The sequence below is a fragment of the Schistocerca cancellata genome, unplaced genomic scaffold, assembly GCF_023864275.1.
Source record: "Schistocerca cancellata isolate TAMUIC-IGC-003103 unplaced genomic scaffold, iqSchCanc2.1 HiC_scaffold_355, whole genome shotgun sequence".
NCBI classification, from domain to species: Eukaryota; Metazoa; Arthropoda; class Insecta; order Orthoptera; family Acrididae; genus Schistocerca; species Schistocerca cancellata.
Genome location: NW_026046373.1, coordinates 117,531 through 128,139, shown reverse-complemented (window position 1 = coordinate 128,139; position 10,609 = coordinate 117,531). Strand labels below are relative to the sequence as shown.

The window sequence follows — 10,609 nt, the reverse complement described above, 5'->3', positions numbered from 1 at the left end:
ATCCATTTTGAACATTCTGAAACTAACATACTCCCTTGATCTTATAGAACAAGTAAATTACGCAGAAACACGCCATGCAGATTTTACTAGAGACGACAGTGACAGCAGTGTAGGCGTCGCTCGTCCGGTAGCCCGAGCGGTCGAAAGAAATAGCGGAACATACTTTTCCTGTGGCGAGTTTTAGCTCTTCTCACGGACGTTTCCGTTGTCGTTGTGTTGTGGCTCTAGGTTCCAAGCGACAGCGAGAAAACCTCCACAGCAACACATACGTGTTTAAATGAATCGTAGGGCCTTAATAAAGATAGATGAAACGGTGGCTCAGGTACTGGAGTTCTGAAGCGGCCGTATTGCGTGGGCAGTAAGCTCACTAAGTTAGTGTGTCATGCTAATAACGGGAAGGCTGTGGATTAGGTCCCACCAAGGGCTATTCCATATTGCTTCCCTAAAAGGCAGCGCGAGAGACTGCCAGGCAAATCTCAAGTGATCTGTACAAGGACTAAGATGTCCACACGTCTGGAAACGTTCTCGCCGACTTCTGTGCCACGCTGACGACACGGGTTCTCGTCCGAACACCGAAGTTAAGCAGCATTTTTGCGTGCTTAGTACACGGCTCGGTGACTAACTAGGATGTCTGCGTGCTGTTGGATTCTTCAATTTTGCCTTTTCCCTTAGTTTTCGGTGTTGCTGCGCGGTAATGATACGGTCCAGCACGCTGACCCGTCTCTTGCCTCTCGGTACCCAAATTCGCGAACCTGCGGCCACAGTCAAATGAAAGGGTCCGTTGTGTGTTTGTCGAGTTGGTCTCTCCCAGTCGATTCTAGCGCCTGTCCTCTACATATACGCCCATTTGCAAGCGTCAGCTTTCGCGTCAGCCGAGCAAAGTCGAGACAAGTCGACACATGGGGACGGGACACACGATGCTGTGAATCGCAATCCACACTAGCCTACGCGGAGCGGGACGAGGGGCGAAGGAAAACCATTCGTAACACGACAGTTCGCGAGCGTTGAAAACATTCTCCTGAGTAAAGGAGACAACTTCCGTGCGGTGTCCGGGTTTCAAACCCAGATCAGTTACTTGGGAAGCAACCATGCTCACCGACACACCACCACCGCCTTCTGCTACGCGCTGCTTGCGCCGTGATGTGTCGCCTTCCCTCCTGGCGCCAGAGGCCGAAGGCAATCTCGCTGTAGGCGCTCAACGCCGAGTGGAAGGCGAGCACAGCTGAACCCGTTTTCCTGGTGCTGCTAGGGCGATATACTGTAACCTGAGCGCAGAACGAACTTTCACTGAAGAATCTGCCCTTTAATGCACATCAGGGCGAACATGAAATTTCTAATATGAAGTACCCACTGACGATCCAAAGGCGTTTCAGTATGTATGGGTCGGTACCACCGGGTAGTGCCTAAGTATTGTAAAGTGAAGGTCGACAGCTTGAGCCTCACAGGAAGTATTTCATTGGCTTCCCACGAGTGCGTAATGCAGAGCGTGGCTGTTGCTAGGAAACGGCCTTATTTGCCGTTCTTTAATATCTAGTTTTCTTTGCATCAATGTGAAAATGTTACTATTACTAAATACAGTTTTGCTAGTTACAGTTCAAACTGGAAACGACGGAAGAAAGCGGTCCAACGCGCCACATTAGTTCCCGAAATGGAGGGTTCGTTTCCTTCGCCACGTCTGACATTGTGTCTTAAATATTCTAAACCTGACATAATTACATCCTACCGAAAAAAGAAACAGATTTCGCAGCTAGGTTCTTGAGATATTGCTAGAGATGGAAGTCACTGGAGCGAATGCCTCGCACGTCAGATTGGCCGAGCGGTCTAAGGCGCCAGATTTAAGCTCTGGTTACCGTAAGGGAGCGAGGGTTCGAACCCCACATCTGACTATCCATTTTGAACATTCTGAAACTAACATACTCCCTTGATCTTATAGAACAAGTAAATTACGCAGAAACACGCCATGCAGATTTTACTAGAGACGACAGTGACAGCAGTGTAGGCGTCGCTCGTCCGGTAGCCCGAGCGGTCGAAAAGAAATAGCGGAACATACTTTTCCTGTGGCGAGTTTTAGCTCTTCTCACGGACGTTTCCGTTGTCGTTGTGTTGTGGCTCTAGGTTCCAAGCGACAGCGAGAAAACCTCAACAGCAACACATACGTGTTTAAATGAATCGTAGGGCCTTAATAAAGATAGATGAAACGGTGGCTCAGGTACTGGAGTTCTGAAGCGGCCGTATTGCGTGGGCAGTAAGCTCACTAAGTTAGTGTGTCATGCTAATAACGGGAAGGCTGTGGATTAGGTCCCACCAAGGGCTATTCCATATTGCTTCCCTAAAAGGCAGCGCGAGAGACTGCCAGGCAAATCTCAAGTGATCTGTACAAGGACTAAGATGTCCACACGTCTGGAAACGTTCTCGCCGACTTCTCTGCCACGCTGACGACACGGGTTCTCGTCCGAACACCGAAGTTAAGCAGCATTTTTGCGTGCTTAGTACACGGCTCGGTGACTAACTAGGATGTCTGCGTGCTGTTGGATTCTTGAATTTTGCCTTTTCCCTTAGTTTTCGGTGTTGCTGCGCGGTAATGATACGGTCCAGCACGCTGACCCGTCTCTTGCCTCTCGGTACCCAAATTCGCGAACCTGCGGCCACAGTCAAATGAAAGGGTCCGTTGTGTGTTTGTCGAGTTGGTCTCTCCCAGTCGATTCTAGCGCCTGTCCTCTACATATACGCCCATTTGCAAGCGTCAGCTTTCGCGTCAGCCGAGCAAAGTCGAGACAAGTCGACACATGGGGACGGGACACACGATGCTGTGAATCGCAATCCACACTAGCCTACGCGGAGCGGGACGAGGGCGAAGGAAAACCATTCGTAACACGACAGTTCGCGAGCGTTGAAAACATTCTCCTGAGTAAAGGAGACAACTTCCGTGCGGTGTCCGGGTTTCAAACCCAGATCAGTTACTTGGGAAGCAACCATGCTCACCGACACACCACCACCGCCTTCTGCTACGCGCTGCTTGCGCCGTGATGTGTCGCCTTCCCTCCTGGCGCCAGAGGCCGAAGGCAATCTCGCTGTAGGCGCTCAACGCCGAGTGGAAGGCGAGCACAGCTGAACCCGTTTTCCTGGTGCTGCTAGGGCGATATACTGTAACTGAGCGCAGAACGAACTTTCACTGAAGAATCTGCCCTTTAATGCACATCAGGGCGAACATGAAATTTCTAATATGAAGTACCCACTGACGATCCAAAGGCGTTTCAGTATGTATGGGTCGGTACCACCGGGTAGTGCCTAAGTATTGTAAAGTGAAGGTCGACAGCTTGAGCCTCACAGGAAGTATTTCATTGGCTTCCCACGAGTGCGTAATGCAGAGCGTGGCTGTTGCTAGGAAACGGCCTTATTTGCCGTTCTTTAATATCTAGTTTTCTTTGCATCAATGTGAAAATGTTACTATTACTAAATACAGTTTTGCTAGTTACAGTTCAAACTGGAAACGACGGAAGAAAGCGGTCCAACGCGCCACATTAGTTCCCGAAATGGAGGGTTCGTTTCCTTCGCCACGTCTGACATTGTGTCTTAAATATTCTAAACCTGACATAATTACATCCTACCGAAAAAAGAAACAGATTTCGCAGCTAGGTTCTTGAGATATTGCTAGAGATGGAAGTCACTGGAGCGAATGCCTCGCACGTCAGATTGGCCGAGCGGTCTAAGGCGCCAGATTTAAGCTCTGGTTCCCGTAAGGGAGCGAGGGTTCGAACCCCACATCTGACTATCCATTTTGAACATTCTGAAACTAACATACTCCCTTGATCTTATAGAACAAGTAAATTACGCAGAAACACGCCATGCAGATTTTACTAGAGACGACAGTGACAGCAGTGTAGGCGTCGCTCGTCCGGTAGCCCGAGCGGTCGAAAAGAAATAGCGGAACATACTTTTCCTGTGGCGAGTTTTAGCTCTTCTCACGGACGTTTCCGTTGTCGTTGTGTTGTGGCTCTAGGTTCCAAGCGACAGCGAGAAAACCTCCACAGCAACACATACGTGTTTAAATGAATCGTAGGGCCTTAATAAAGATAGATGAAACGGTGGCTCAGGTACTGGAGTTCTGAAGCGGCCGTATTGCGTGGGCAGTAAGCTCACTAAGTTAGTGTGTCATGCTAATAACGGGAAGGCTGTGGATTAGGTCCCACCAAGGGCTATTCCATATTGCTTCCCTAAAAGGCAGCGCGAGAGACTGCCAGGCAAATCTCAAGTGATCTGTACAAGGACTAAGATGTCCACACGTCTGGAAACGTTCTCGCCGACTTCTGTGCCACGCTGACGACACGGGTTCTCGTCCGAACACCGAAGTTAAGCAGCATTTTTGCGTGCTTAGTACACGGCTCGGTGACTAACTAGGATGTCTGCGTGCTGTTGGATTCTTGAATTTTGCCTTTTCCCTTAGTTTTCGGTGTTGCTGCGCGGTAATGATACGGTCCAGCACGCTGACCCGTCTCTTGCCTCTCGGTACCCAAATTCGCGAACCTGCGGCCACAGTCAAATGAAAGGGTCCGTTGTGTGTTTGTCGAGTTGGTCTCTCCCAGTCGATTCTAGCGCCTGTCCTCTACATATACGCCCATTTGCAAGCGTCAGCTTTCGCGTCAGCCGAGCAAAGTCGAGACAAGTCGACACATGGGGACGGGACACACGATGCTGTGAATCGCAATCCACACTAGCCTACGCGGAGCGGGACGAGGGGCGAAGGAAAACCATTCGTAACACGACAGTTCGCGAGCGTTGAAAACATTCTCCTGAGTAAAGGAGACAACTTCCGTGCGGTGTCCGGGTTTCAAACCCAGATCAGTTACTTGGGAAGCAACCATGCTCACCGACACACCACCACCGCCTTCTGCTACGCGCTGCTTGCGCCGTGATGTGTCGCCTTCCCTCCTGGCGCCAGAGGCCGAAGGCAATCTCGCTGTAGGCGCTCAACGCCGAGTGGAAGGCGAGCACAGCTGAACCCGTTTTCCTGGTGCTGCTAGGGCGATATACTGTAACTGAGCGCAGAACGAACTTTCACTGAAGAATCTGCCCTTTAATGCACATCAGGGCGAACATGAAATTTCTAATATGAAGTACCCACTGACGATCCAAAGGCGTTTCAGTATGTATGGGTCGGTACCACCGGGTAGTGCCTAAGTATTGTAAAGTGAAGGTCGACAGCTTGAGCCTCACAGGAAGTATTTCATTGGCTTCCCACGAGTGCGTAATGCAGAGCGTGGCTGTTGCTAGGAAACGGCCTTATTTGCCGTTCTTTAATATCTAGTTTTCTTTGCATCAATGTGAAAATGTTACTATTACTAAATACAGTTTTGCTAGTTACAGTTCAAACTGGAAACGACGGAAGAAAGCGGTCCAACGCGCCACATTAGTTCCCGAAATGGAGGGTTCGTTTCCTTCGCCACGTCTGACATTGTGTCTTAAATATTCTAAACCTGACATAATTACATCCTACCGAAAAAAGAAACAGATTTCGCAGCTAGGTTCTTGAGATATTGCTAGAGATGGAAGTCACTGGAGCGAATGCCTCGCACGTCAGATTGGCCGAGCGGTCTAAGGCGCCAGATTTAAGCTCTGGTTCCCGTAAGGGAGCGAGGGTTCGAACCCCACATCTGACTATCCATTTTGAACATTCTGAAACTAACATACTCCCTTGATCTTATAGAACAAGTAAATTACGCAGAAACACGCCATGCAGATTTTACTAGAGACGACAGTGACAGCAGTGTAGGCGTCGCTCGTCCGGTAGCCCGAGCGGTCGAAAAGAAATAGCGGAACATACTTTTCCTGTGGCGAGTTTTAGCTCTTCTCACGGACGTTTCCGTTGTCGTTGTGTTGTGGCTCTAGGTTCCAAGCGACAGCGAGAAAACCTCCACAGCAACACATACGTGTTTAAATGAATCGTAGGGCCTTAATAAAGATAGATGAAACGGTGGCTCAGGTACTGGAGTTCTGAAGCGGCCGTATTGCGTGGGCAGTAAGCTCACTAAGTTAGTGTGTCATGCTAATAACGGGAAGGCTGTGGATTAGGTCCCACCAAGGGCTATTCCATATTGCTTCCCTAAAAGGCAGCGCGAGAGACTGCCAGGCAAATCTCAAGTGATCTGTACAAGGACTAAGATGTCCACACGTCTGGAAACGTTCTCGCCGACTTCTGTGCCACGCTGACGACACGGGTTCTCGTCCGAACACCGAAGTTAAGCAGCATTTTTGCGTGCTTAGTACACGGCTCGGTGACTAACTAGGATGTCTGCGTGCTGTTGGATTCTTGAATTTTGCCTTTTCCCTTAGTTTTCGGTGTTGCTGCGCGGTAATGATACGGTCCAGCACGCTGACCCGTCTCTTGCCTCTCGGTACCCAAATTCGCGAACCTGCGGCCACAGTCAAATGAAAGGGTCCGTTGTGTGTTTGTCGAGTTGGTCTCTCCCAGTCGATTCTAGCGCCTGTCCTCTACATATACGCCCATTTGCAAGCGTCAGCTTTCGCGTCAGCCGAGCAAAGTCGAGACAAGTCGACACATGGGGACGGGACACACGATGCTGTGAATCGCAATCCACACTAGCCTACGCGGAGCGGGACGAGGGGCGAAGGAAAACCATTCGTAACACGACAGTTCGCGAGCGTTGAAAACATTCTCCTGAGTAAAGGAGACAACTTCCGTGCGGTGTCCGGGTTTCAAACCCAGATCAGTTACTTGGGAAGCAACCATGCTCACCGACACACCACCACCGCCTTCTGCTACGCGCTGCTTGCGCCGTGATGTGTCGCCTTCCCTCCTGGCGCCAGAGGCCGAAGGCAATCTCGCTGTAGGCGCTCAACGCCGAGTGGAAGGCGAGCACAGCTGAACCCGTTTTCCTGGTGCTGCTAGGGCGATATACTGTAACTGAGCGCAGAACGAACTTTCACTGAAGAATCTGCCCTTTAATGCACATCAGGGCGAACATGAAATTTCTAATATGAAGTACCCACTGACGATCCAAAGGCGTTTCAGTATGTATGGGTCGGTACCACCGGGTAGTGCCTAAGTATTGTAAAGTGAAGGTCGACAGCTTGAGCCTCACAGGAAGTATTTCATTGGCTTCCCACGAGTGCGTAATGCAGAGCGTGGCTGTTGCTAGGAAACGGCCTTATTTGCCGTTCTTTAATATCTAGTTTTCTTTGCATCAATGTGAAAATGTTACTATTACTAAATACAGTTTTGCTAGTTACAGTTCAAACTGGAAACGACGGAAGAAAGCGGTCCAACGCGCCACATTAGTTCCCGAAATGGAGGGTTCGTTTCCTTCGCCACGTCTGACATTGTGTCTTAAATATTCTAAACCTGACATAATTACATCCTACCGAAAAAAGAAACAGATTTCGCAGCTAGGTTCTTGAGATATTGCTAGAGATGGAAGTCACTGGAGCGAATGCCTCGCACGTCAGATTGGCCGAGCGGTCTAAGGCGCCAGATTTAAGCTCTGGTTACCGTAAGGGAGCGAGGGTTCGAACCCCACATCTGACTATCCATTTTGAACATTCTGAAACTAACATACTCCCTTGATCTTATAGAACAAGTAAATTACGCAGAAACACGCCATGCAGATTTTACTAGAGACGACAGTGACAGCAGTGTAGGCGTCGCTCGTCCGGTAGCCCGAGCGGTCGAAAAGAAATAGCGGAACATACTTTTCCTGTGGCGAGTTTTAGCTCTTCTCACGGACGTTTCCGTTGTCGTTGTGTTGTGGCTCTAGGTTCCAAGCGACAGCGAGAAAACCTCAACAGCAACACATACGTGTTTAAATGAATCGTAGGGCCTTAATAAAGATAGATGAAACGGTGGCTCAGGTACTGGAGTTCTGAAGCGGCCGTATTGCGTGGGCAGTAAGCTCACTAAGTTAGTGTGTCATGCTAATAACGGGAAGGCTGTGGATTAGGTCCCACCAAGGGCTATTCCATATTGCTTCCCTAAAAGGCAGCGCGAGAGACTGCCAGGCAAATCTCAAGTGATCTGTACAAGGACTAAGATGTCCACACGTCTGGAAACGTTCTCGCCGACTTCTGTGCCACGCTGACGACACGGGTTCTCGTCCGAACACCGAAGTTAAGCAGCATTTTTGCGTGCTTAGTACACGGCTCGGTGACTAACTAGGATGTCTGCGTGCTGTTGGATTCTTGAATTTTGCCTTTTCCCTTAGTTTTCGGTGTTGCTGCGCGGTAATGATACGGTCCAGCACGCTGACCCGTCTCTTGCCTCTCGGTACCCAAATTCGCGAACCTGCGGCCACAGTCAAATGAAAGGGTCCGTTGTGTGTTTGTCGAGTTGGTCTCTCCCAGTCGATTCTAGCGCCTGTCCTCTACATATACGCCCATTTGCAAGCGTCAGCTTTCGCGTCAGCCGAGCAAAGTCGAGACAAGTCGACACATGGGGACGGGACACACGATGCTGTGAATCGCAATCCACACTAGCCTACGCGGAGCGGGACGAGGGGCGAAGGAAAACCATTCGTAACACGACAGTTCGCGAGCGTTGAAAACATTCTCCTGAGTAAAGGAGACAACTTCCGTGCGGTGTCCGGGTTTCAAACCCAGATCAGTTACTTGGGAAGCAACCATGCTCACCGACACACCACCACCGCCTTCTGCTACGCGCTGCTTGCGCCGTGATGTGTCGCCTTCCCTCCTGGCGCCAGAGGCCGAAGGCAATCTCGCTGTAGGCGCTCAACGCCGAGTGGAAGGCGAGCACAGCTGAACCCGTTTTCCTGGTGCTGCTAGGGCGATATACTGTAACTGAGCGCAGAACGAACTTTCACTGAAGAATCTGCCCTTTAATGCACATCAGGGCGAACATGAAATTTCTAATATGAAGTACCCACTGACGATCCAAAGGCGTTTCAGTATGTATGGGTCGGTACCACCGGGTAGTGCCTAAGTATTGTAAAGTGAAGGTCGACAGCTTGAGCCTCACAGGAAGTATTTCATTGGCTTCCCACGAGTGCGTAATGCAGAGCGTGGCTGTTGCTAGGAAACGGCCTTATTTGCCGTTCTTTAATATCTAGTTTTCTTTGCATCAATGTGAAAATGTTACTATTACTAAATACAGTTTTGCTAGTTACAGTTCAAACTGGAAACGACGGAAGAAAGCGGTCCAACGCGCCACATTAGTTCCCGAAATGGAGGGTTCGTTTCCTTCGCCACGTCTGACATTGTGTCTTAAATATTCTAAACCTGACATAATTACATCCTACCGAAAAAAGAAACAGATTTCGCAGCTAGGTTCTTGAGATATTGCTAGAGATGGAAGTCACTGGAGCGAATGCCTCGCACGTCAGATTGGCCGAGCGGTCTAAGGCGCCAGATTTAAGCTCTGGTTCCCGTAAGGGAGCGAGGGTTCGAACCCCACATCTGACTATCCATTTTGAACATTCTGAAACTAACATACTCCCTTGATCTTATAGAACAAGTAAATTACGCAGAAACACGCCATGCAGATTTTACTAGAGACGACAGTGACAGCAGTGTAGGCGTCGCTCGTCCGGTAGCCCGAGCGGTCGAAAAGAAATAGCGGAACATACTTTTCCTGTGGCGAGTTTTAGCTCTTCTCACGGACGTTTCCGTTGTCGTTGTGTTGTGGCTCTAGGTTCCAAGCGACAGCGAGAAAACCTCCACAGCAACACATACGTGTTTAAATGAATCGTAGGGCCTTAATAAAGATAGATGAAACGGTGGCTCAGGTACTGGAGTTCTGAAGCGGCCGTATTGCGTGGGCAGTAAGCTCACTAAGTTAGTGTGTCATGCTAATAACGGGAAGGCTGTGGATTAGGTCCCACCAAGGGCTATTCCATATTGCTTCCCTAAAAGGCAGCGCGAGAGACTGCCAGGCAAATCTCAAGTGATCTGTACAAGGACTAAGATGTCCACACGTCTGGAAACGTTCTCGCCGACTTCTGTGCCACGCTGACGACACGGGTTCTCGTCCGAACACCGAAGTTAAGCAGCATTTTTGCGTGCTTAGTACACGGCTCGGTGACTAACTAGGATGTCTGCGTGCTGTTGGATTCTTGAATTTTGCCTTTTCCCTTAGTTTTCGGTGTTGCTGCGCGGTAATGATACGGTCCAGCACGCTGACCCGTCTCTTGCCTCTCGGTACCCAAATTCGCGAACCTGCGGCCACAGTCAAATGAAAGGGTCCGTTGTGTGTTTGTCGAGTTGGTCTCTCCCAGTCGATTCTAGCGCCTGTCCTCTACATATACGCCCATTTGCAAGCGTCAGCTTTCGCGTCAGCCGAGCAAAGTCGAGACAAGTCGACACATGGGGACGGGACACACGATGCTGTGAATCGCAATCCACACTAGCCTACGCGGAGCGGGACGAGGGGCGAAGGAAAACCATTCGTAACACGACAGTTCGCGAGCGTTGAAAACATTCTCCTGAGTAAAGGAGACAACTTCCGTGCGGTGTCCGGGTTTCAAACCCAGATCAGTTACTTGGGAAGCAACCATGCTCACCGACACACCACCACCGCCTTCTGCTACGCGCTGCTTGCGCCGTGATGTGTCGCCTTCCCTCCTGGCGCCAGAGGCCGAAGGCA

At 50.0% G+C, this 10,609-nt stretch overlaps 5 non-coding genes across 5 annotated transcripts; all 5 read left to right on the top strand.

Annotated features, from left to right (window-relative positions):
• The first annotated feature begins 1,802 nt into the window (after nucleotides 1–1,802).
• Trnal-uaa (transfer RNA leucine (anticodon UAA)) lies at nucleotides 1,803–1,886 on the top strand. Its single transcript has one exon. It is a non-coding gene; the product is annotated as a tRNA-Leu (tRNA).
• Nucleotides 1,887–3,687: 1,801 nt separating this feature from the next.
• Nucleotides 3,688–3,771, top strand: Trnal-uaa (transfer RNA leucine (anticodon UAA)). The gene has a single exon. It is a non-coding gene; the product is annotated as a tRNA-Leu (tRNA).
• A 1,802-nt stretch (nucleotides 3,772–5,573) lies between these two features.
• On the top strand, nucleotides 5,574–5,657 carry Trnal-uaa (transfer RNA leucine (anticodon UAA)). Its single transcript has one exon. It is a non-coding gene; the product is annotated as a tRNA-Leu (tRNA).
• A 1,802-nt stretch (nucleotides 5,658–7,459) lies between these two features.
• Trnal-uaa (transfer RNA leucine (anticodon UAA)) lies at nucleotides 7,460–7,543 on the top strand. The gene has a single exon. It is a non-coding gene; the product is annotated as a tRNA-Leu (tRNA).
• Nucleotides 7,544–9,345: 1,802 nt separating this feature from the next.
• Nucleotides 9,346–9,429, top strand: Trnal-uaa (transfer RNA leucine (anticodon UAA)). The gene has a single exon. It is a non-coding gene; the product is annotated as a tRNA-Leu (tRNA).
• The last annotated feature ends 1,180 nt before the right edge of the window (nucleotides 9,430–10,609 follow it).